The sequence below is a fragment of the Cupressus sempervirens genome, chromosome 5 (genome assembly GCF_028749045.1).
Source record: "Cupressus sempervirens isolate cs-2001-9-10 chromosome 5, ASM2874904v1, whole genome shotgun sequence".
Lineage (NCBI taxonomy): Eukaryota > Viridiplantae > Streptophyta > Pinopsida > Cupressales > Cupressaceae > Cupressus > Cupressus sempervirens.
The window spans coordinates 864876578-864900443 of NC_143122.1; the positions used below are offsets into that span (position 1 = coordinate 864876578).

Below are 23866 nucleotides of genomic sequence, written 5' to 3' on the forward strand. Positions count from 1 at the left end.
ACCCTTCTCAAGGTTAGTGTAGGAAGTTGTTTCACTACCTTAACTTCCTTTCGCATTTGGTTTTAGTTGTGGATTCTTGGGTTTTTTGAACTAATATAGATTTTAGTGGGAGATTGTGTAGAAGGTCTTGCAAGTTCATCAGATAGAATTGAGGTGGAAAAATATTCTAGAAATAATTTTTAGAGGTGGAAATTGAAGATAGAGGATTTGTTAATAGATTAAGATTTGTGAGATGTTATTGACAAGAATATCTTAAAACTGATAGGTCATACTATTGTTGCTTATTATATGTCAAAGACTATAAAGTCAAAGGTCTAATTGGATTGTACTTAGAAAACTCTTTTTAATCAAGGTCCACGAAAAGTCCTTTGCAAGAAATGCCTCTTATTCTAGTTTGTACATACTCTAGAAAGGTCCATGGGAAGTTTGCAGGTGTTTATATACTTTTTTGGGTGATTAGATCAGATTGCAAGCAACATCCCCTATTCTAGTTTGTACATACATAGTTTGGCTTCAAGATTGTACCAGCTGCAAGCAATTTGGTGCCATGTCTAACAGGTTCTTTATTTATAATTGCAATCTATTTGAGAGCTGTTATAAAACTTTGCAAATACCATAAAAGAAAATCCTTGGCTTTGTTAAAACTATAACTTTGATTTCATACTGGTCTGTATGTGTAGATCGCACAGACCTTGGCACTGATTAAATACCTTATGAAATGCCTAATGTATTTATACTATTCTTTCATAGTATTTATACATATCATTCAGTGACTAACTTCTTTTCGCCTAAAAAGAACTCCTAGTCTCTTTCTTGGCCTCCTCTTTGGTTTTTTGTTTGCTTTCTCCTGTTGTTGTTTGTATTTATTCACCTTTGTGTGTTCCTGCTGCTGTCAACCTCTTTGATGTAATCCTTTAGTCCCATAGACCTTTTGTTGGTCTTTTGTTGGACATTAATATCATTATCTTATCTTATCTTATCTTATCTTATCTAGACATGATTGACACCCCTTGGAGTAACTAATTATGTTAACATTAACTTGTTTTAGTTAAGTTAATTTGCATGATTATTACTTTACTTGCGCGGCGATTTTGAGGGAGAATACTAGGCCGACCTGGATAGGGTCATGTCCCTTCAAGGGACATTCCCTTGGTAGGGTATTTAATTAGGGTATGGTTGAAGGTCTAAGGACACGTAGAAAATAATAAACTCTGCTCCTTAGTCAATACTGCCCGAATACAAATTGTAGAAGTGAAATTTATATTTATAAACTCATTCAAGATTGAACATTGAAGTTTATCTACAACAAGTATAAAGAAGGTATAATCTAAGTTTGATTCAAATCAGAATTTTGCAGAAACTTTACATGGCATCAGAGCTTTGCTAGTCGAACCTAGGCTCTGCAAATTAAATAATCAGACTTGATATATATCTAGCATCATTCTCCTACCTTCAATGGCATACACAATCAGACCCGAGGACAAGTTTGATGGGAAAGAACACTTTGATGTGTGGAAGTTCAGAATCATGAAGATTCTTGAAGAAAATGATGTAAAACAATATATTGATTCAGCATCTAGACAACCTATTGTCGAACCTCATAGATCTATCTAGAGTAAAGGAAATAGAAAAGTCATTCAGATCATATTAGATGGAGTGAAAAATGATATAGTACCTATGCTAACGAAACATCAAACAACATTTAATATGGTGAAAGCATTACTAAATGCATATGAGGTTAACAATGCAACTAGAGTTCTCGCACTAAAATGACAATTAAATCACATACAAATAAATAAGGGAAAATTGATGAATTCTTACTTCCTAAGGGTTGCCATTCTAAGAGATGAACTTGCAAGTATAGGAACCATCATTAATGACATGGAAGTAACACTAATGGGTATAGATGGATTACTAGATTCATGGGAAACATTTGCAAAAGGAGTAAGTTCCAGAGATAATCTTCCTGACTTCAATAGACTTAAGGGAGATTGTCTTCAGGAAGAATCCGGAAAACTTAAGAAAGGAGAAAAACTGAAACCGGAAGATGAAGAACTTCATGTTCTTAATACAAATTCCTATAAAGGAAAGGAGTATCTCAAGAAGAAAAGGGGTAATCAAAAGAATGACAAACCTAAGAAAGATCTATCCAAAATAAAATGCTTCAGATGCGAAAAGTTTGGACACTACAGATCTAATTGCCTTGAAAATTCTAAAGAAGTGAATTGTACAAACATTACTAGGGAAGAAGATAACTATGATACTGAGAATCGTGTATTGTATTCAACACTAGCAAATGAAGTCTCAAGTAAAGCATGGGTGATTAATAGTGGATAATCTCGACATATTATTGGATTCAAAGAAGCACTAGACTCTATATCAGAAAAGGTTAATGGCAAAGTCACCATTGGTGATAATTCAACACATTCCATCAAAGGAATTGGAAACTGCACCTTGAAACTAAAGTCAGGTAGTTCTCAACTTCTCAAAGGAGTACTCTATGTACCAGGCATAGTTTAAAAAAATGGCGAAATAATGCCAATCTCGCGATATTTCATGGGTAAATTTCTAAGCCGAATATATCGCCCCATTTATCTGCTCTGAATTAAATGCAGAAATCACTACGATTTATTCTGAATATATTGCATTAAATCCAAAAAATCGCTAGCAAAAAACATTGAAAAGTCGTTGGTTGGTCGGGATTTAGGTTTAGCTTTATTTGTTAGGTCTTCCACAATGCTAGCAAAAACGGTAAACTTTTTCACGAAGGGGTTTTTGGTGACAATAGCTCTGCAATGCGATTTGTTTGCCACGCATTCAATCTGGACTCTTTTACGGTGTCTCTGCAATACGATTTTGGATTTCCATTTGGTGGCTTTGCAATACAATTTGCATTTGGCAGTTGTGCATTCAATCTGTACTCTTTCTTAGTGAACATTTTCTACCTTCAATCTGGACGTTTTGTGCCTTTGCTCTGGACTTTTTGTGCACTATGCATTCATAGTTCAACTTCCATCCAGACTCAAGGCTGCATTCACAGTTTGATTTCATTTCCAGGTACGTTTTTCTTTTGTTATTTTAATATATTTGATTAAAATTAAAATTAAATATTGTGCTTAGAAGTTAAGAACTTAATTTATTTTGTAAAAATCAAAATGTATAATTATTTAACTATTTTATTTTGGCAACAAAAATCATTATAATACTATTTTTTACAATTTTAAATATATAATACATTTTATTCTATATTTTATTGTTTACTTTTTTGTAATATTATATTATTGTTTAGCATTAAATATTTTACTATTTTGTTTTTGTTTTATTTTGTAAAAACTAAGCAATATTAAATTTAAAATACAGTAACTGTATTTTAAATTTATAGTAATATTTTTTTTATATAAGTATTCAGCTTCACTATATTTTTTAATTAAGAGATTTATAATTTATATTTTATATTTTATATTTTAATAGTAAAAACTTGCGTACCAGTAAAAATTTGTATTATAGTTATCACTTGCTAGTAAAAAAAAGTTTTTTATAATATTACTATTTTTGTATTTTACTATTTTACTATTTTAATATTTTATATACAATTAGAACAATATTGTATATATTTGATATATAGAAAAAATTTATAATTGTAATTTGAAATTTCATTATACACGTTCTAATTAAAATTCATTGTTTTTTTGCTAGGTTTCCAAGGTCTACCTATTTCTTCACAAGATGGTTGTCAGCTGACTAGATGGTCCCGACGGTGTTTCTATAGTCGACGGAATGATTGTCGTCGGTGTTTTGTATTTTGTAGCCGACGGGTAAATAGTTTGTAGCGGACATAATGTTTGTGGCCGACGGACTCCTTCGGGAAGGTTCAACAGATAGTATTTATATCCCGTCTGGGATCATTGTAAAGCATCATTAATCTTCTATCATTAATCTTATGAAGCATAATGTATGTCTGGCATATGCGAATATAATTCTGCTGTTCGTGTTCGTGTTCCATTGTCTGTATGTGTTGATTTCTTTACCAGTACGGTAAACATTTGGTGCCGTTGCCTTATGAATCTGGAAGGTGGGAAGAATGAAGATTAATGCCAAATCAGCTTAACAAGGATCAAAATAAGGTCAAGGAAAAAGATGGAATCCGTACTGCACAAGAACATTTAATTCTGGCACAGCAAGCAAACTGCCGAAAGAGATTCTAGAAGATTGCCGACGGAAATCGGAGCGCCGAAGAATTGTTGGAGGAGACTCGGCAGCGGGTGGAATTGGTGGAAGAAGCACGGGAGGAGTTTTTGAATTTGTGTTCGCCGAGGGAAGAAAATTCAGACGGAAAAGCATCAACTCGCACGGCTTGCAGTGCCAAAGGAGCATGAGCGTGGAGTGACCTCTTCGTCCGCGATACACTTCCACAGGAGACAACTTCAAAAGATCCTTCTCCTTCACCAAGGTTCATAGCTGTTGAGACCTCCGGTGTGGGAGTGCAAACTGCCAGTGTGGGAGTAAACAGCGTAGGACCCAATAACGCCTCTCTACCAACTTCAGTTGTGATGGCGGGACCCAAAGAAAAGCTGCCGAAGTTTGAGGGCGATGGTACAGTCAACCCCATCTGACATTGTAAGACATGTGAGATGATCTGGCGGGCAAATGGAATCATAGATGCCAACGAATGGGTCAGGCAATTTTTGGCAACCCTACGGGGTGTGGCGATTGATTGGTTTTCGGATACGGAGCCACAAAAGCTAAATAGCTGGGATAACATTAAAAAGGAGTTCTTGGCAGAATTTAAACTCTTGCGGGATAATAATGAAATCGTAGCAGAGATTTTCAATACCAAACAGGGGAAGCACGAAACTGTCCGCGTCTACGCCAAGAGATTAAAAGACTTAATAAACAAAATGGAAAGCAAGCTGGCAGACGGATTGCAAAAAAGATGGTTCGTGGACGGCCTACGCTCGAAATTGCGGAGGAAAATGAAAATTGTGCCACCGTCGTCATATGTGGACGTGTATAACAGAGCACTGGACCTTGAAAGTGAGTAGAAGACAAAGAAGAAGAAAACTAGCTCTGATTCTGATGACGACGAGCCTGCCGGAGATGATAGCAGCGACGACGAAGGCAGCAGCAAGAAGGTTCGTGCCCTACAGAAGGATATGGTTCGCATGATGGAGTTTAAAAATATGCAGAAGGAGCCAAAAGGCAGTGAATTGTGGTGCATGGGGTGTAAGACCGACGGTCATACTAAAGGATTGTGTCTGAAGAACCAATTTTGTGACATTTGTCAGATCATGGGCCATTCGACAAAAGAGTGCCCCTTTAACATGAAGACAAAAGGATCTCCGCAGGTGCTTCTCACACAGGAGGCTTCCCCGTCGAGTAGTAGCGGAAACACGAATACCGCTGGTGCTACATCCGAAGGATACAGCAATAATTGGGGTGGACAGAACAATAACAACAACAATAACAATACCAATACGAGCAGAAGCTGAATCCAGTATGATGCAAATGGACGGCTGATTATTTAGTGCCGTGCATGTAACTTGTGGGGACATTTTGCGCGGGAGTGTCCAATGGCGAATACACTTCAACTATTGTGCCGATGGTGCGGAGCTGGCGATCACGATGACTCAAAGTGTCCAAAATTCGGAGTGAACTTGATCACTGTCGGGGCGGATGAGGAAGAAGTTCTGGCAATTACACGGCAACAAGAAAAAGAATATCCGGACCCCGCTCAAGAAAAGAGGAAATTTACAGAAGCACGGGCGGAGGTTGGAAAAGTATCCCAAGGTTTCGCAACAACCCCCGCATCCTCCTACTCATCGGAGCTTGGCACTTGCCCCTCGACCTCGCCCTGTACTGTGACAGGGAGCGCACCTGGGGCGCTGCCCCTCGACCCCGCCAAGGGCGTTGCCCCATGGACCCTCAGTCGTTGCGGATATCAGTCGTGGGAGTCTGACCAGTTGAGAAGAGTTGAAGTTGCTGCGGGCATGGACTTTCTGTGTACCAAAGGCACTGGGAGTAGGTGTTGGCCAGGAGGCTGTCTTGGTGGATGCGTAGAGAGCTCGGGAGGAGCTAATCATCCAGTTGGAGGCAGTGCATTGACACTTGGCTCAGGGTACCGAGGAATTGAAAACAGAGAAAGCAGCACAGGTGGCTATCAAGATATTTTGTAATTGTCGTCCGCAGACGACTTTTCTTTTTGGGGGGGATGGTGTCAGCTGACTGGATGGTCTCGGTGGTGTTTCTGTAGCCGACGGAATGATTGTTGTTGGTGTTTTGTATTTTGTAGCTGACGGGTAAATAGTTTGTAGCGGACATAATGTTTGTGGCCGACGGACTCCTTTGAGAAGGTTCGGCGGATAGTATTTATATCCCGTTTGGGATCATTGTAAAGCATCATTAATCTTATGAAGCATAATGTATGTTTGGCATATGCGAATATAATTCTGCTGTTTGTGTTCATGTTCCATTGTCTGTATGTGTTGATTTCTTTACCAGTACGGTAAACAATGGTTGGTGGGAGAGAGAATGACCCTCTATAGAAATATGGGATCCTAGGAGCATACAATGGACAAATCCAATGTATCTTTTGCCACAAGCATATGACTTTAGGCATAAGTTGATTGAAATACAATCTTGCAAAAATTCCAAACAAGGATGTTGCATCGTGTGATAAATGTCCTAAAGAGGCTACAAAAGAGGCTTTGACAAGCATTCAAAAATTTGTACAAAATAAAGCAGCAAAAACGAGGACATTCGGAGCCATGATAGCCTCAATGGAGACTTTTAATTCTACAAGATCACAAACAGGCGGAGAGGCTTCTTCTATTAGGCCTCGAATACAAGGATCGGGAACATGAGCATGTGGCAGCATGTGAGGAGGAACATGAGCTTGGTCATCCATTAGAGGCTTCTGTCCAGCATGAGGCACCTATTAGGGTACCTGTTGAGGATGTTGCCACAACAACTACTTCAACACCACCCACCTAGCAGTACCAATCTCTTTTGAGTTTTACTCATAGACACAATTTATGATTGCTACTTTTAGTTTTTATTGATACTAAAACTTGAACTTAATATGTATTCTGAAGTTGTAGTTTCATGGAGTTTGACTTCTATTTGTATTGGACTTATTTATATTCAGATGTTTTACTTGTTTTTTGGTATATGATTCTACCACTATGTTAATCTACTAAGTTTTTGTTGCTATAAATTACCGTTTAACTCAAAACTTTGATTGATATATGGTGGATATCTCAAATCATTATATGTTCTACAAACTTGGTGTGTATGTATGTGTTTCAAAAAATATTTTAACAAATTGTATATTTTCAAATGTTCGATAAAAGTACCGATTTATTACCAAATTTTTTGTCGAGTTTTTGCCGATTTCGAGATTTTCAAAATTTTTGGGTCAACCGAGATATTGCTGATACCGAATTTTTAAACTATGGTACCGAGAATAAAAAGGAATCTAATGTTGGCTACAACACTTGAAGATGATGGACATAATGTTACATTCATGGACGGTAAAGTCATAACTTGGGCTAAGAACTCCTTAATTAAGAAAGCAAAATCGATTGGTTAAAGAAAAGGGTATTTGTATGAATTAAATTCAGAACCTAGTTGACCTATTCAAGTCTTAATTCATGAAGTTGCAGACATAAATGAAATATGGAACAGAAAGTTAGGACATCTAAATTTCAAAACTTTATCAACTATGGAGAAGATGGTTACTGGTTTACCTAAACTGAATAAAGATCACTCAAGCATATGCAAAGAATGCGCTCTGGGTAAGAACACCAAAAGTCCATTTCACGATAGCACTAGAAAAACTAACAATGTTTTGGAATTAATCCACTCAGATTTATGTGGACCTATGCCTATTCCTTCTCTTGGAGGATTATGGTACCATATACTTTTTACAGATGACTTCTCTAGAAAAATTTGGATTTACTTCTTAAAATGCAAAGAACCAGAAAAAATCTTGAAGGAGATTTAAAGAATTTGAAACCTTAACTGAAAAGTTATCAAGACATAAAATTAAAACTGTTAGGACTGATAATGGGGGGGAATATTGTTGAGATAATGGGTGTTGCACACATTGCATAATATTGTTATATTGTATTATTTTATTTTATTATGTAATGTTGCACCTAGACGGACGTACAACATAAAAAGATTTCCATAGGATATACTTGATGAGTTGTATTGTAACATTGTGATGATATTTCATATAATTATTTAATATTGGGAAAAATAAATTAAATTTTCAATATTAAATGTGGAGTCAGTGGGTTAGGTAGCACATGGTTTTAACACATAGTTTATGTAATACCACTTGGTGGTTTTGTGGAACTTGCTACTATATAAGCAGTCACAAGAGTAGTTGTTGGTGTGAAGAAGAAAAGGGGAAAGGCAAGAGTCAAGCGGGACAAGGCTTGACAGGTTAGCCAAAGGAGCATTTGTGAAGATTGGAAGCATGGCATGGGATGTGTGGATTCATGCTTATTCACATGTTGCTTGGTTGTGGCTATGGCATTGAAGGCTTCCATGGTTGTATTGCAATGGTGTTTTTGCTGAATAATACATGATGATGGATGCTTTTGGAGGTTGGGCTTTTTTACCCTCAATGAAGGTTTCCTAGGGTATATTTTGTGTCACATTTTTGTCGGTATGTTGTCTATTTTCTTGGATGTGGATTTTAATTGCTTCTTTATTTTAGATCTATTATGGGTTATGTGGAAACGGTTATATTATTTATTGCAAGTTTCCTTACAAGTGGTATCAGAGCTATGGTTTTATTATTGTAACTTTAGAATGAATCCATGGGAATGCATGAGAGGATAAAAGAAAAGACAATATATATGAGGTTTTATTGCAGATCTGAGGGTTTTGGGTTTTCTGTTATGATAGGATATTGGTAAATTTTGGGCATGTGAAATTGTTGGACAAAAGAGTTTTCTGGATGTTTCATTTAAATGAGGTTTTTAGGGGGTGGCTTGTGGTAATGACCTCCTGGGTAAAAACAGATCTCATCATTGGATCTGGGTCGATGTTTCCATAAATTTTGATACATAATATACCCTAGTTTGGCCATGTTCAGGGGAAATGAAAGAGTTTTTTAGTTTCAGCCCGTGATGGCTATCAAATCTAATCCCGTCAGAATTTTCATCACAAAAAAAATAAAAAATCGCAATGAAAATGATAAAAAGATTATCTTAGTAAAATGGCCATAACTTTCTGTCAGGATATCGGATTTCAGACTTCTTATAGGCATTGGAAAGCTAATTCAGAGCACTACAACTTGGCATAGGTTTGGTTCTATGATTTTGACATTTTGTCAGGTTTTAAGAGCTTGAAAGTTAGATGTTATTTATTTTTAGCACAATTTAAGGTATAACTTGGGCATACGGAGTTGGATTTTGGACTTCAAGTAGTCAACGGAAAGCTCTACACATAGTTTCAGATTTGATGCAGGTTTGACATGGTTTATTTGGTGATATATTAATTTGAACAGTTTATGGTATATATTGACTATGGTAACATTGTGAGTTTATGACGTTTTATGTTTGGAGATTTAAGATTTGATGTTATTGTATACTCAACTCATATTTTAGATTGGTCTCATGATGATATGGTTATCAGTGTTTGGTTTGGATATGTATGATGACTTGTTGAGTCTACAAATTGTGTAGTGTTGTAAGTGGTCTATACTTACAAGTTGTATTTATGGCTTGGTTATGGGTTGTTTTTGCCTATTGATATTTCATGATTGGTGCATATTCAGATTGGTGGCTTGGATTTGGGTTGTCTATGCCCTTAGTCACATGATTTGTTGATTTTTCTTCATGAAGAAGGGATGAGATGTTGTTACCAAGTGTAATCATAGTGGAGGACTGTGGTTGACTATTTTATGTCGACAGGTTGGACACTTTGAGAGTCAGATGCTCAGTTCATAGATGTGATCATGGTGCCATAGATTTTGGCATGACATGATTGGATATACAGGTACATCCTTGATGTTCATTGGTTTGGATTTCTATTTTTGTTATAGTGATATATCTTCTTGGTTGAGGATCATGGTTATTTGGTTTCTTTTGAGGAGCTTATGATGTGCACTTTGAGTTTTTTGATGGTTTGATGCCTTGGTTGATTCTCGTGGTTAGAGGATAGTTTTTCATCATAAAGTCATGGATAGCTTGGATACATAGTTTAGTGGGAGCTTGTGACAGTGATGGGGCGATAGAACAGGATTAATTCCTGGTTTCATTTGTATCTTCTTGGTTTGGAGATCTTGGTTTCACTTGGTATTGACACTTTGATTGTATGTATAGACCTGGAGGATCTTCATGTAGGAGATGGATGTTATGATGGCATAGGTGACTTGGTACCACAATTGAGTGGGAGTTGTTAGCATTGATATATTTATTGAGTGTTTGCAAATGTTGGAGATTTGTCTTAGATTGTGTTAACATTTGCATGATGCACTTGGCTATCTTAATGGTGTGTGAAGATGGTTAGATCTTGAGGACTCATAGAGTTGTTAGTTATTTTCATGGTGTGTGGAGATGGTTGCATCTTGAGGACTTATGAGGTTCTTGGTAAAGGTGTGGCTTATGCTTTCACTTGACATGTTATTCTTGGTGTGAGGATGGTTTCATTATTATGTTGTGGTAAACTCTTGATACACGTTGAGTTTTTTGTTATATTATAGTATGTTTATATGGAGCATGCTATCTTTTTTGGTTGAGATGGTTAAGATCATGTTGTCATGTTTATGTTCTTGAGGCCATGGTTGGAACTTTGACATTGATCTTGGTTTAGTTTCTTGGTATTGAGTACATTGACCATAAATTGGATACTTCATGATATTGTTATGTTGCATTTGGAGTTGGCATGGATTGATTGGTTATAGGTGCTCATGGATACTTAGAGATGGTGGAGATGTTGATTTCTCTTGTATTAGAGAATTATTTGTTGGGACGGTTGATAGTTTCAGCAGGAGAGTCCGAGGAGCATTCACTTAATATGGACCTAAGAGGAGATTGTTCTTAGACGAGTCTTGGTTGGAGATTTGTATATCTTGATGAGCATTCTCATTCCCCACTCTTGGTCTACTCGGTGGTTTGCTGCTTGAGAGGTATAGCCCATTCTTTCTCTCAGGTGCATTATGTTTATGCTTATCTTTCATGGATATGCATCTTGAGCTACAGTACATGAGTTAGTTCTGGAGGGTTCATTTGAGAGATGGTTTAGCATTGGTTATCTCCATTTGCATATGTTGTTGTGTTGGTTGAGTTTGGGAGATGGTTTTATATTGGGCATATTCCTTGGATTAGGAATGGTTATTCCTTGGTTTAGGAATGGTTTATGAGTTTGATCTTCTTGTGAGAGACTTACATCTATGATTAGTTATATGGTATGGTTTGGGTGTTGTTGTGGCTTCTTAGTTGGGGTTTTATGGAGGAGATCATACTTCCATAGTTTACATCTAGAGGTGTGTGTAGAAGGACATGATACATGTTATGATTTGCATAGTTTCTCTTTGGTCTTGGTTATCTTCCTGGATGTTTGGTTTTGCTTACATTAGATTTGAGATTGGTTAGAGATTGTGATCACTAGTTTGTGCTCATGTATGTCATGTGAGAGATGACATGGTTATTCATTTATCTCTTTCCTCCGTTGGTTGTGGAGAGCTTGGGAGACTATTGGAGACTTGTTATGAGAGTTGTTCTTGTAGGTTATTGGTTTATGTATTGTGGGTGTCCTTGATACTACATGGATTCACTTCTTTGAGATGTTGTGAGTGGATTGGTTATAGATTTGACATTATCTTTTACAATGGGAGCTTCTTGGTATATATGTGGCAGATATTGCTCTTGAGGCTTGTGATTGTAGGTTACAGATTGGATACGTCGGTGATGTGAGATTCACTTGGTATATCTTTAGAGGTATGAATAGTTGGATGGGTTTGGCATTTGTTGTGGGTGCTATTTTAGCTATGGATATTTTGACTACAGATATATGTGATTACCTTTGGATCAGGTTTTTGTGCTTGACATTTCAATTGGTACAAGATTTTATGATCTTCTAATGTGATAGGTTGGGTGGCTTTCTCTTTGGATGGCTTCTATGTATGTTCAGTGACAGTGGCATAATAGGAGGTGAGATCATTCATATTTGAGATGCTGGATATTTTGATTTTGTTGCAGGTAGCAGGATGGAGCACACGATGTACTTTGATCCATGATGGTGGATGTGCTACGAGGGATTGTTTCCTTGTTCATTTATGTGGCTACAGATTGATCCTATACAATATATACAAGTGGACGATTGTTGAGATAATGGGTGTTGCACACATTGCATAATATTGTTATATTGTATTATTTTATTTTATTATGTAATGTTGCACCTAGATGGACATACAATATGGAATGACTCCCATGGGATATACTTGATGAGTTGTATTGTAACATTGTGATAATATTTCATGTAATTATTTAATATTGGGAAAAATAAATTAAATTTTCAATATTAAATGTGGGGTTAATGGGCTAGCTAGTATATGGTCTTAACACAGTTTATGTAATACCACTTGGTGGTTTTGTGGGATCTGCTACTATATAAGCAGCCACAAGGGTAGTTATTGGTGTGAAGAAGAGGAGAAGGGAAAAGGCAAGAGTCAAGCAAGACAAGGCTTGACAGGTTAGCCAAGGGAGCATTTGTGAGGGTTGGAAGTATGGCATGGGATATGTGGATTCATGCTTGTTCACATGGATTGCTTGGTTGTGGCTATGGCATTGAAGGCTTCCATGGTTGTATTGCAATGGTGTTTTTCCTGAATAATACATAGCGATGGATGCTTTTGGAGGCTGAGTTTTTTCCCTCAATGAGGGTTTCCCAAGGTATATCTTCACATTTTTGTGGATATGTTGTCTATTCTCTTGCATGTGGATTTTAATTGCTTCTTTATTTCAGATCTATTATGGGTTATGTGGAAACGATTATATTCTTTATTGTAAGTTTCTTTACAAATATACCTCTGATTTGTTTAAAAGGTTTTGTAAAGAAATAGGAATTAAGAGGGAGTATATCATTCTTTATAACCCGTAACAAAATGGGGTAGCAAAAATGAAGAATAGAACAATCATAGAAGCTGCAAGAACTATGATATTTGATCAAAATCTAGAATATTATATTTGGGCAAAAGCATCTTGTACTGTTGTCTATATTCAAAATAGGAGTCGTTACTTCTACCTTAGAGATAAAACTCCTGAAGAAGTCTTTAGTAAGGTTAAACCCAATATAAGTTATCTTAGGATTTTTGGGTGCCTAATATATATACATGTTTCAAAAGAAAAGAGAACTAAGTTAGAACCCTCTAGGAGGAAAGGTATTTTTGTAGGGTATAGTAAAACATCTAAAGCATATAGGATTTTCGTACCTAGTCAGAAAAATATTGAACTTAGTAGGGATGTAATTTTTGAAGAAGATTTAGCATTCAAAAGAGCCCTAAGTTCTAAAGAACTCTCTCCTTTACCTACTTCTGAAAGAAATATTGAAACTGAGTCTTAGAGGGAGAACATTGAAGAAATTGAAAATGAAATTCAAAATCTTAATCTTGAAGAAACTTAAGATTCTAAGAAAAGACCACTTTCGGCCATTAAGATAGTAGAGGAAGCAGAAGACTTCTTTGCACCATCTGGAACAATCAGAGAAAGCAAAAGACCCAAAAGATTTTCTAGTTATACAACAAACATGAATGATTTATCAAAATCAGAACCAACCAATGTTTCAGATGCTATTAAACATACAGCTTGGAATGATGCTATGATAGAAGAATACCAATCTATTATGAAAAATGATGTTTGAGAAATTGTTCCAAGACCTGAAAGAAAATCTGTTGTTTCTTCTACGTGGATATTTAAATTAAAGCATGTTGCTGACGGTAGCATTAAAAAATATAAAGCCAGATTTGTAGCAAGGGGATTCTCTTAGAAAGAGGGGATTGATTATGAAAAAACTTTTGCTCCTATTGTCAGATACACCTCTATAAGAGCAATCCTAGCCATTGCAACATCAAGGGATGAAAAGTACATCAGATGGATGTAAGAACAACATTTTTGAATGGATATCTAGAGCAACCTAAAGGTTTTGAAACTCATGACTCTAAAGTTTTTTTTTGTAGGCTCAAGAAAACTCTCTATGGGCTTAAATAGGCTCCAAGGGCTTGGTACGAAAGAACTGATAAATATCTCAACAGCTTAGGATTCTCCAAGAATGAAGCTGATCCAAATCTATATTGTAAAAGGGATAAAGATGATATGGTAATTTTAATACTGTATGTTGATGATTTACTAATAATAGGTAATGGTTATCTTTTAGATCAATGCAAGAAAGATTTAATCAGACAATTTGAAACGAAAGATTTGGGACTCCTTCATTACTTCCTAGGACTGGAAGTACGATAGAATTCTGACTATACTTAATCAAGGAAAGTATACATAAGATATCTTGAAGAGATTTGGAATGTGGAACTGCAAGTCTATGTCTTCTCCAGTGGAGACTAATCTACATAGACTTAAAGAAGTTACAGCAGAATCACCTTCTATAGATTCTACTCTCTACAGACAAATGATTGGGTCTCTTATGTACTTGGTAAATACAAGACCTGATATTTGCTGTGCTGTTGACGCCTTAAGTCAGTTTATGTGTGAGCCAAAGGAGATTCACCTAGTTACAGTTAAACACATTATGAGATACTTACAAGGCACTCTTAACTTTGGGCTGAAATATGAGAAAGTTGACTTTGATTTACAGACTTAGATTGGGGTAGAAGTGTTAAGGATAGAAAAAGTACTTTGGGATGTTTCAGTTTAGGATCAACAACGATATCATGGATATGCAAAAAACCGTCCTCAGTAGCACAAAGTTCCACAGAAGCCGAATACATTGTGACAGCAATGGCCTCTCAAGAAGCAATTTGGCTTAGGAAATTACTTGTGGGACTATTTGGTCAAGCCATGAATCTTACGATTATTCATTGTGATTATTAGAGTTCCATCAAACTTTCTGTGAATCCAGTTTTTCATAACAGGTCCAAACATATTGAAATTCCTTACCATTATGTTAGAGATATGGTAGATAGGAAAACTATAAAATTAGAATACATTTGTATTGTAGATTAGACAATAGATATTCTTACCAAACCTCTCTCTCTCATGAAGATAGATCATTTCAGAAAAAGACTTGGTATGGTTGAATTATAAATTTTGTATTATTTTATTTATTAATAAAATAATTTTATTGTTAGGCTATTGACTATTATAGGGTCCACCATTTGTATTCATTATTTAAGAGGTGACGATCTCTGAGTGACATATTTACCTGCATTTAACCCTAATACAAACCCAGCTGCAATAGCAAATGATAGGGCTTGGAAACATGCCATCTCAGGCCACAAAAAGGGAGTTGTTAGATGTTGGCATTGCGGTGTAGTATATAATGAGGGAGGCATAAATAAATTGAAGTATCACCTAGCACATATACTTAGACATGATGCTAAAAAATGCAAAGATGTATCCCAAGATGTTATGCGAGACATGCAAACTCTTCTAGAGGATAAAATGGAGAAAAAAGAATTGAAAAAAAAGCAACAAGAAAAAATGGCACAACTAGCTTAATAGGGATCTTCTAGTTTTCACTCTCCATTATCCCCTACTCCACTTACGGATTCTACTGCTTCTACAAGTGTGACCATTTGGGCTCGCATTCGTAAGCAAAAATCGACACATGATTCCATGTTTGTTCCACACACGGCTCCAGTTGCACAACCATCACTTAAGAGCATGAGTTGGAACAAGGAGAAGCATGATTATGCAAAATTGGCACTTGGAGACTTCATCTACATCAACATTTCATTCAATGCAGCAAGGTACTTATTTATTTGAATTTGAATTTATGCCTTCTTTTGCTTTCAAGTTTCAACTTTCAAGAGACAATAATATGCTTATTTTGTTTATTTTAATTTGTATTTTGTTTTCAAATTTAATTATAATATACCAATTTCTTTAACTTTAAACTTTATTTTATTTGTTTAAGGTCCCCTTATTGGAAAATTGCAATCAATGTTGTTACTGTTTGTGGTCCGGGGTTCAAAGCCCCTAGTGCTGACGAGTTAGGAGGCCCTATTTTGACCCAAAGGGTGGTTGATGTAGAAGGTGCAATCAAGGAGTAGCGTGAGGTGTGGAAGACGAAGGGTTGCACCATCATGGCTGATGGTTGGACTAATAGGAGTAGATACTCCTCAACTTTCTTGTCTCCTCATCAGATAATCGTACTTAGACATTAAAAATTTAGAAGTAGAATTTGTACTTAATTGATTAAGTTTATAAATTATGAATTTTTAAATTATGCTTCATCATTGATCATTTTACTAATTTGTTTCTTTTTCTTCAAGTGCCACGGTTTTTTTGAAATCAATTGATGTCTCAAGAAAAACAAAGAATGTTGAATATCTTTGTGAGGTAATGGATGAAGTGATAAAGGATGTGGGTGAGGAGAATGGGGTGTAGATAGTTACAGATAATGTAACAGAATATGGTTTTGTAGGAAAGATTCTTATGGAGAAACACCTTAACATATTTTGGACCCCTTGTGCTGCTCACTCCATTGACCTCATGTCAGAGGATCTTGGTAAACTCCCTTGGATAAAAGAAATTGTAGAGTAAGGAAGGAGTGTATGCAAATTCATAAATAATTAGGCATGGGTCCTCAACCTCCTGAGGAAACACGATAACCAAAAGGAGTTGTCTCGTCCAGGGGTCACTAGATTTGCAACCAATTTTCTCACATTGAAATCTTTGCTTGATTCAAAGGAAGATTTGAGACGCATGTTTGTTAGTGAGGAGTGGATTGCATCATCATATGCAAAGACCACTACAAGGATTGATGCAACTGATCGCGTTTTTGATGAGGCTTCCTTTTGGACACCGATTGTTGATATTGTGACGGTAATTTTCTTTTTTGTCCTTATTTCAACTTTTTTTGTTTATGAAATTATGTTATAAATTATTGTTTATTTTTTAAAGAAAAAACTTAAAGCTAATTGTTTCTCTTCCAACTTTCATAATGATTGCAGTTCATAATACCACTTGTTGTTCTCTTACGAATTGCTGATGGATAGAAGCCCTCAATGGGCTACATTTATGAGGGCATGGATAGGGTGAAGGAGGCCATTCGCTTTTTTTTTTGGCAAGAAATCGAGATAGGTATGGGCCTATATGGGATGTCATTGATAGACGTTGGCACAATCTACTTCACAAGCCTATACATGTAGCACCCTACTTCTTTAATTCAGCATACCAATTTAGCCCACATTTTAAGGTTAATGATGAGTTTTGGAGTGGCCTCTATGATGTTGTAGAGAGAACGTCACCTGATTTCAAGAGTTGGAACAATTGTAGTCCATGAGATTGAGTTATTTGAAAAAGATCAAGGGGACTTAGTTGTGCAAGAGAAATAGGACAAAATTGATGCCTGTTAAAAATCTTTGATTCTACATTTTAATTTCCAATTCTATTACCATTTTAATTTGATAAAGTCAAAGTTATTGAATTGATTTTAAAATAATTTGTTTCAGATGCATGGTGGGAGATGTTTGGCACTAATGTGCCAAATTTACAGAGGATTGTGCTTTGCATCTTGAGCTAGCCATCTAGTGCATCAGGATGCGAATGTAATTGGAGTCTATTTGAGAATATACACTCGAAGAAGCGCAATAGGTTGGCAATGAAAAAATTGAATGATCTTGTCTTTGTTCACTACAACCTTCGCTTTTGCCATAGACAGATCTTGGGCACCGATACATCACCGATTGTATTAGAAAATGTTGATTCACATGCAGAGTGGAATACAGAGATTGTTGATTCTATCTTCAGTGATGAAGACGAGTGGATTGATCAGGTGGATCTGGAGGTTGAGGAAATAGTGATGGCAATCAAGGAGGCTACAGCACGAGGAGACAGTGTAGGACCCTGAGGCTAGGAGTGATGGATCGGAGTCTAAGGATGAGGATGAGGATGAGAATGAGGATGTGGTTCAACCTCAGACTATGAGCCTTAGTCTTCTACTGTTCTACACTCTAGTTGTTATTTTGATACATGTTTTGAACTTTTGATACCATAGATTTTGTAATCCATGAATATTGTAGACATTTGACACTGCAATGACACTATGTTTATTACTTTAAGTTTATATTGTATTATTCGATTTTTTTCCTTCAGAAATTTGCTTTTATACTTATGTGATCTATGCAAAATTGTGTATGTTCATTAAGTAGCTTCTATTTATCTCAATTATTGTGTATTTGATGTTAATTGACTAAAAGATGCATGAAATTTTTTTTAAATCCTTAAAAATCTTTGAATTTCATGGGTTTTTTAATTTTCTGAGTCCTTGCTGAGTCCGGTTGCCGAGTTCGAGTCCGAGTCGGATTTTGACTTTACGAGTCAGAGGTGAGTCCGAGTCCTGTAACTATGATTTAAACCACATTTGGCATCATTTCAAGCAATCATTATTAATTTGAAAATAAAGGACAACAAGAAAGAGGATGCATGCAAAGTGTTTGACAAAATGTCAAACATCTAAATGTAAGGTAAATTGATGTTTGTTGGAGTTAGAACCGGTTGGGGTTTTTACAGTGGTATCGGAACGGTTTCATGCCATCCTATGTTGTAGGGAAAAAATTATTATTTTGGTCTTGTTATTTGAGTGACCGACACTCTTGTAGTTATTTCAATTATGGAGATATAAGAAATCTAGTAATTATGAAAACTAGTAGAATAGTAGGGTTAATCTCAAGAAGCAAACAAATGCCCTAATGGAAAGTATGGAAAAGCTTAGACAACACCAGAAAAGGATGAAAGCAAGGCTTTTAGATCTGACAATAGTTGACAGGGCAATTAGGTATACGGTTTCCATTTTTAAAAGGTCTTCACCGAGAATGTAGGAAGATAAACTAGATTTTTTCACAAGTGAGACATCTAGAAGTCTTTGCCATGAGTTTTCAGCAGCTGGTGGTCATGGTGAAGATGATCCTGTGCTTAGTGGGGCAGCCACTAGTCCTATTTGCAGTTATAATGTTGGAGATTCTACGGAAGGATTGGTGGATGTGTGTTTCATTAGAGGACAACAACATTGAGTTTCAACACTTTGAGGATTCCTGAGTTAGTGCTTAAAAAAATGCTAAGGATGTGTGAACTACCATTGATGGCAGTCTTACATTTAGTTGGTGGTAGTGGGAATATGGGTGATACAAGGTTTGATTTTCAGGACAGTAGGGCCTTAACAAGTACGTTGATGTTGCGGATAGTGCGAGCACAGATGATGTAGTGGTTACTACTATTAGTTTAGACTCTCTTGATGAGGGTATTGTCTTTGAAAGATTGCATGGAGGATATGAACACTGACAGCTTTGATTTTAATGGCAATAGTCATAGTGTTGAGTCAGTGTAGGAGACAATAGTCTTTTTAGGTGAGAGGAATGAGGGCATGGAGCTACCCAACTTTGGCACTCATGATTTGAGTGTTACAGAGGAGTTAGGTGATGTAGATTTATGTCCTGCTGATGTTGGTTCATATGATGACATTGAGTCATGTATGTTGCAGCAAGTGATAGCAGAGGGGTCTCAGTTAAATGATGTGGATACCAATGTTATGGGAACCTCTGATGATTTGTATGAGGACGTTACATGTTGTTACGAGTCTAGATCATCATGTCAGATGTTGAGTGATGATTCTGAGTATTTATTGGATGATAGGTCCTAGGATCGTGATTTACATGGACTTCCTGATGAGGGGGAAGCAAAGACCTGCGAGGAGTTAAATACAGTAGTGACTTCCACTTCTTCAAATGAGGTATTGGTAGGAGTATCTAGTAGCACTACCTCTTTGATGGACATGTGCAAGTTTGTTAGTGCACATGATGTTAGTGATCATGTGGTGAGCAGTGAGGATACAACTTCCTATCCTAGTGTCAAGTTTGGGTTAGAGGACATGTACATGAGTCAGCAGTTATAGGTTCCATATCATTTGATTGGGCAACTAAAGGTTGGCAATGATACGTGTTGGCTATCTATGGTTGGGACAGTCCTGTGATAGATAAGCACTTTCATGTCAATCTTTCCCTTGAGGAGTTTCATGCTCTCCGAGAGGCTATCAAGATTATGAGACAATTATTTGTTGTTAGCAGATCAAGATTGCCTGCTCGAGAGAGATCGGGTATGTTATGATTCCTTGAGGGGAAAGGAGGTTGATGAACTCACCTATGAGCTTGAGGTGACTGTGGACTTTTCGCAGTGTACTCAGTTAGCTTTTTGGTAGTCACAATCACATTTGGATGAGATTACTATGGAGTTGGAGAATGTACAGTTGACACCAACCCTAAATCCAGTTCAGCTACATATAGTGTTGTTTGGTGGTGAGTTGACTTTTATAGATAGGGATGATGGATGTGATGAGGATGCAGTTACATCGATCCTTGAGATGAGTGCACTAGCTACAGATGAGATGAGTGCATCAATGGAGGATTGTAGAGAGCTTCACATTGTTAGCATACTAACAGATGATGCTGACCAGGTTATTGAGAGTATTGATGTGGCAATAGTGGATTCTTCAGAGAGTTGTGCTAGTTCCTTACATTACTCCCACTTCTTCATAGGACATGGGCAGGGTATCATTTGATTTGGAGGCGGCTTTCATTGGAATTTGTTTCCTTCTACTGGAACTAAATCTATTACTTCATCTCATATAGTTGATAGTGTTAAATAGTTGGTAGTGCCACAGTTTCAAAGAGATCAATTGTGGATTGCAAGGGAGCAGGTTTATGCTTCTTCATATAATTTCTATTGCACAAAGTCATTTATGGAGTATCTGTTTGAGAGTCTTAACTTGTAGGAGAGGCCATACATAGCTTCTAAGGGTACTCTCATTTGGGTTTCTCGTGGTATTTGACATTTGGTGGGAAAGATTGTAGAGACTCTGGCTACAATGCTTCAGCATAAGGATTTTGTGGTTGGGTTTGCTAAAAGGGTTACCCATGATCCTGCCAGAGTAGTTGTTTGGATTCAGAGGTTGGAGCCATCTCTTGATTCCTGATTTGGGTACTAATGAGCTTCTAAATAGATTGGAATGCTTTTTCACTATTACACGGTGGTGAGTGCTCACCATTTCTCTTTTGACCCACAGGTAGAGGATTTGGTTTCACACAGGTGTGGGTTGGCTCCAAGTTCATACCATCCTTTATGGGATGGGTTAGCACCATCTGTAGTTGATGGGACTAGTAGTTGCAAGTTAGTAGGAGATTACTTGTAGAGTCAGCATGTCCATGACAGTTTTGCTGAGGATGGATATGTGTGTTATGGTACAAATGCTTTTGGGACTACTACTTCCTATTGCATAGATAGACTCCATACCCATGGAAGATTGATAGGGTGTGCAGGTAGTTTTGATCTAGTAGATGATATCAGATATCCATTTTTCCTTGTTATGGATGGATGTGGGTTACGTCTCTACTGGGATCCAGGTGGAGACAAGTTCAACATTGTGAATTGATTGAGTCGCCATCCTTGGTATAGTGACAGGATATTCAAGATAGCTCCATGGATCGAGTTACTATCGCATGTGTTTGTAGATGATGCCAGGGACATTGCGGATACCTTTCCTTGGGATGCCGGTGGATTGTTATGTGCCTTTGGTTCTAGCAATTTCTTAAGGACAAGAAATCTCAAGAAGGGAGGACTTTAATGTCCCCATTTTAGTAGGTTCTTGTAGCCAAGATTAGTTAGTTCAGCATTGTGACCCTCATGAGCTAACAGTTTGATTTGAGGGTCTCTATTCTCAAACTTGCTATTTATAGTAAGTCAATTATGGGTGTTTACTATTTTTAGTAGTGCAATGGAGGCACTTGATGTTTGGCTTCATCAACATTTCACGGGGTCGATTTATTGAGTTCATTTTATAAGTTGTTTATTAAATCACTCTTCATAAATAACTCTATCATTTAAGCGTTATAATTTAAAAGTGTGTGCAAGAAGCATCTTAAGTGAAAAGTGTGGTGGAGCAGCCACACTTCATTTTGTGTTATAAAAGAGACTTCATGGAGAAAGAAGAATTGATTCTCTTGGCTATTGCTTTTATTATTTGTTGAAGTTTTTGAGGGTTTTCAACAAGGGTTTCTTGAGGACTGATTCCTCTTTTGACTCGCATTTTGTGCTATTGAAAATTTGAAAGACATGGTGAATTGTGCTCTGATTATCTAGTAAATTATTATGATTATTTTGATGACAATTTTGGTGCTGTTGTATACCATTGCTCTTTATTGAATGAGAATCAATCAGAATAGCTGGACATTTTATGTACCTTCAAATCTGTTACAAACTGTGGTTATTTGAAGGTCATTTGTCTAAGAATCTTGGTGCACATAGGCCTGCTATATTCTTCAACTTGGGCGGCCAGAATAGTTGTTTAATTGTGACCTTGGCTACCTCATTTAGTGTCACAATATCCTACTATTTGATGCCATTAACCTCTTCTCATTAAGGGGTGAGCGTTTCAGCTTAAAGGCATCATTAAGAGGCTTGGTAAAGGCTGCGATTCCTGTAGCAGGCAGCATTTGAACAAGAAAGGGGTGCATTGTGAAATTCGCAGGTGTTCCCAGACTTATTTGGGTGATTCGATCAGATTGCAAGCAATGTCTCCTATTGTAGTTTGCAAATACATAGTTTGGCTTCAAGATTGTACCAGCTGCAAGCAATTTGGTGCCATATCTAACAGGTTCTTTAATTATAATTGCAATCTATTTGAGAGCTGTTATAATAATTTTCAAATACCATAATTGCAAATCCTTGGCTTTGCTTGACATTTCAGTTTGTAATCAAATTTATTAAATTCTAATATTATAGGAGTCACACAGAGTTGAATGTAAAGAGCTGCCTTCTTGTATTTAGTTTCATGCTAACTGTTTGCAGTAATGTCTAGCTGCTGTAGGTGCATATTGACTTTGTGTGTTACATCTATATGCATTTGAAAGGTCAAAAGAATTGCAATTGCAATATAGTTCTTTGCCTAGACATCTTAGTACCCATTTGGAAGTATCTAAATTACATTTGGCATCATTTCAAGCAATCATTATTAATTTAAAAATAAAAGACAGCGAGATAGAGAATGCATGCAAAGTGTTTGACAAATGTCAAACATCCAAAAGTGAGGTAAATTGATGTTTGTTGGAGTTAGAACTGGTTGAGGTGTTTACAGAAAATCAAGCTAAGGAGTGAAGAAAAGCATAAACCATGACCGAGAAGTCTGATATGTGAGATTGCTGGTATAAAATCAGGGTTTTTCCTCAACATCCACGGAAGGGATCTACAAGGTAAGATGACACATACAAGCATTTTCAGATTAAAATCTGAGAATTTATCCATGGAGGTCAATTTTTGTAAGAATACTTTCGATTTTTTCCCATTCATCAAACCATATCAGATCTGATTGCAGGGGTATTTGGAAGGAAAAAGTTGAGTTTCAAGACCATTTTATTGGTATCAAATGAGCTGTAAGTGGGTGTTTTCAGACTAAATATGAATTCTTCTCTACATTATGGGATTTTTTTGTAAAATCATGGAAAATTGCCAAGCAATTAAATTATTCCAAATTTGGTTGCAGATTGTTTAAGAGGTTAAAATTCTGAGTTTGAGGACTGATTTTAGGCAACCAAGGAGCTGAAACTAGTGAGCTTTCAGACTGAAAATTTTACCATATTGTTCGATTTTTTCAGGAAATTCTAGTTTTTCTATGCCACCAAAACCTT

General features: G+C 36.6%; 1 protein-coding gene and 1 long non-coding RNA gene across 4 annotated transcripts in view; both read left to right on the forward strand.

The window, feature by feature from the left end:
- The window catches only part of LOC149558653 (UMP-CMP kinase 3-like), a 219602-nt gene that overhangs the window by 165468 nt on the left and 30268 nt on the right, over nucleotides 1-23866 (forward strand). The window lies entirely within an intron of this gene.
- LOC149558654 (uncharacterized) lies at nucleotides 21400-23787 on the forward strand. Its single transcript, XR_016365053.1, has 3 exons — nucleotides 21400-23431; nucleotides 23554-23611; nucleotides 23722-23787. It is a non-coding gene; the product is annotated as an uncharacterized LOC149558654 (long non-coding RNA).